We start from the raw sequence: 3734 nt of genomic DNA on the forward strand, positions 1-3734 counted from the left end.
TACTGCAGTGCGCAGGCGCCGGACCTCTCTGACCTTTCCCAGGTTACAATGGTATTTGTATTTTCTTATTACCCTTTGAGCAGCACCACTTTTAAGCTGGTTCTCCTGTCTCATGTCCTTGTTGTAGTGATCCTTCATCGAGCGCCAATGGACCATTATTCTCTTCACTGTGAAGGGGAAAAAAGGAGAAAATTAATTGTAAAACAATGGACCTACATTTACAGTTTCAATGGCGCATTACACCACATTGCAATACCAACAAAAATCATTTCTGGTACGTGGCGTAGCGATCTGGTCACCCCTGGAACATATTGTCGGGTGACAGCTGTGATAATCAGCTGACACCCTGAAGCGATCAGCGGTGCTCACGCATATGACGTACTATCCCGTCCATGGGATTTAAGTCCCAGGGCACATGGACGGGATAGTACATCATATGGCAGAAAGGGGTTAAAGACATAAATAATCCAGGAGAGAGACACAGAAGCGCTGGGAGACGGAGAGAGACACAATCGGCTTCCATCTGACCAGTAGATCATCTCTAATCCCCGCTAGCTACAGCCATGGAAGAGCAAGAGGATCTAGTGTACCAGGCTAAGCTGGCTGAGCAAGCTGAGCGATATGACGTAATGGTTGAGTCAATGAAGAAAGTGGCCGGGATGGACGTGGAATTGACGGTAGAAGAAAGGAACTTGTTGTCTGTTGTATATAAGAATGTGATTGGAGCTAGAAGAGCGTCTTGGAGGCAAATCAGCTGCATTGAACAGAAGGAAGAGAACAAAGGCGGCGAAGATAAACTTAAAATGATCAAGGATTATCGGACAACGGTTGAGACTGAACTGAAATCTATCTGTAATGACATTCTGGATGTACTGGACAAGCACCTCATTCCAGCTGCAAGCAGTGGAGAGTCTAAGGTTTTTTATTATAAAATGAAAGGAGACTGCCACCGATATCTGGCAGAGTTTGCCGTAGGCAATGACCGAAAGGAGGCTACAGAGAACAGCTTGGTAGCCTATAAAGCTGCAAGTAATATCGCAATGACAGAACTTCCTCCAACACATCCTATTCCTTTAGGTCTCTCAATTTCTCTGTGTTCTATTATGAAATTCTTAATTCCCCTGATCGTGCATGCAGGTTGGCAAAAGCAGCATTCGATGATGCTATTTCAGAACTGGATACACTGAGCGAAGAAAGTTACAAGGACTCCACTCTTATCATGTAATTGTTACGTGATAATCTGACACTATGGACTTCAGATATGCAAGGTGATGGTGATGAACAGAATAAAGAAGCACTGCAGGACATGGAAGATGAAAATCAGTGAGACCTTAAAAGCCAAGAAGAGACCCTCTCTAACCAACTGCCCCTTCCCTCCAAATATCCTGTCTCACTCTGAGGACCATCAAAATTTAACTTTTACACTGGTTCTCAGGATTTAGGTTCCTGCCCAATTGGGTGTATCATTTTTACACAGTTTAAGATTTCTTAAAGGCAGGAGTGAATGACTGTGGATTTTGCTGCTGCCAGCCATCCTAGGTTCTTTAACTACAGGACTGCATAGAGGCTTTTTTCAGCATTAGATTGTCTCCGTGCCATCCAGCACTATAACCTCTTAGAAACCCGTAGAATGAAGACATTACTCTTTAGGGCAGACCAGAGTCAATTGCACCGTCGAATTTGTGTGGTGGCTTTTCTTTTTTTTTTTTTTTTTTTAATCTCTCCCTCCCTTTTTTTTTTTCATTTTTGTTTTTAATTTTTAAATGTTTTGAAATTGAATTTAATTCAATTGTTTAACTGTGGTTAGAGCTTGACGTCACAGATCGCTTCAGAATGTCCTTGTAGTGGTTTTGCTGTAAAAGTGTTTTCAAACTGCAAAAAATTTTGCTGAAAATTCTGGTGCTGGTATCGCGTCACAATCCGTGTTTATTCATTCTTGCCTCCTTTTTACCCCCTTCGGAGCAGGTTAGCATTGGAGCCAGTGTTGGAATAGCCTGCGTGTGTGTTTAAAAAAATAAAATATTTTTCATTTTTCTCTCTTCCACCCCACCCGCTCTTTCCCTCCTCCGCCCATTTTTTCTCTTGCTCAACCTATCTTTCGTTCAGTATGTGTAACTTGAAGCTAATTTGTACTACTGGATATCTGACTGGAGTCACAGATACAGAATCTGTCATTGTTCTTACTGAAACTGTTAGGAATGGCGGAACGCACTAAATAAAAATGAATAATAAAGTGCGTTCGCCGCTCGGGGTCCACTGTGCAGTAGGTGTTACACCGCTGCTAGGTAATGACAGAGGAGCAATGTGATGGTATAATGCGCACGGGTTCAACTTTACCCGAAGTGAGCAGAGCGGGCCCTGTTCACACACAGAGGTGCCACAACATAAACATACAAAAACGATGAGCCTGTTAGTGACACAGGCCTCAGGTAAATGCACACACGGTATCTGGTCACAGGAGCAGAACCTAAGACAGAGGAGCTGCGTCCCTCTAGACCTACCGTGTGTGCGGCGTCGCTACTGCGAGCGCCAAGAAGGGCTGCAACTGCGGAGCGGCGTAGGACACTGCCACTCGACGACAAAGCTAGAAAGCAAGCGCAATATCGGACGCAAGCGTAGCGGTGTGGTGTGCACAGTGGCCTAAGGATTGCCACTGACTGGCGCTGACTGCTGATCTAATTCCCTATCCACATACGTAATATCAGAGGGAAGGGGTTTTATAATGAGTCAGTCACCAGAACCATACGTCCATCACCATTCACACATAGCAAGTATAGTCTATACTAGCGCATGGCGGAACGGCCATGCGCGCTTTTTATAGCCGTGCGGGACCTTCCAGATCTCCAAGATGGACCAATGAGATCTGGAACAGGACCTGGGCACATGACTCCCGATCTCCAATGGGAGATCGACTCGTGAGCATGCCCAGTAGGAGCACAGAGGGACTTAGTCTCTGGAGCGGTCTGCTGCAAAGTAATCTCCTCTGCAGTAGAAAGACAGCAGGAGACCGCAGAATGTGAGGCTCTGGATTCCTGCAGAGCAGACGCAGAAACATGACACCTAGCATTACCCCCCCTCCTAGGGCCCCCTCCTCTCTGAGCCTTCCAATCCACCACCCTGTGCCCATCAGAGGCATAGGCCTCAGACTCGTCCGAAGGCAAGTCTGATGTCCCGGCAGGTGACACGGAAAACCGGGACACGTGGAAGGTATCAGAGGCGGCAAGATCGCCAAGTTTAAGAAGGGACATGCGGGAGACAACGGGAGTGGCAAAACCGCGGCAAAAACCGCCCGGAGCATAAGTTGAAGTGGGACACCGCGGTGTGTCGGCGGACGTCTCCACTCTCTGTTTAAGAAGGCTTACCCGAGCACAAGAGGCGCATGCCTGAATATATTTTTTAATGTCTCGAGCCCTGTGCGGTCACCAATACGACCCTGCCAGGAGTTTTGTGGTCTGCATGTAGCCACAGTGACCACCTGCCCTGGACGCGTGTGCCCACGCGAGAACCTTCGGCCGAAGGCGAGGGGGGACAAAGGTCTTGCCCGGCGGCACAGAGTTTGTCCATTGCGGATCCCCGTTATCCTGGGGAACAGAGTGCTGACAGTAGCAGCCGCAAGTGGAGCTAAGTGCCTCGAGGCTGGCGCGAGACACCTCCATGGGCTCTGGGAGTGAACACTCTGGCTCGGGTGATTCCAGTGGTTCAAAGAGGTTGGGAGCCGGAGTAACCTTCCGTCT

The 3734-nt window shown here is 47.6% G+C and overlaps 1 pseudogene; it reads left to right on the top strand.

The window, feature by feature from the left end:
- Positions 1-480: 480 nt before the first annotated feature.
- Positions 481-1542, top strand: LOC141100623 (14-3-3 protein epsilon pseudogene; annotated as a pseudogene).
- The last annotated feature ends 2192 nt before the right edge of the window (positions 1543-3734 follow it).

This window comes from Dendrobates tinctorius, unplaced genomic scaffold, assembly GCF_039654945.1.
Source record: "Dendrobates tinctorius isolate UK_male_01 unplaced genomic scaffold, ASM3965494v1 ptg000107l, whole genome shotgun sequence".
In the NCBI taxonomy this organism is placed as follows: Eukaryota; Metazoa; Chordata; class Amphibia; order Anura; family Dendrobatidae; genus Dendrobates; species Dendrobates tinctorius.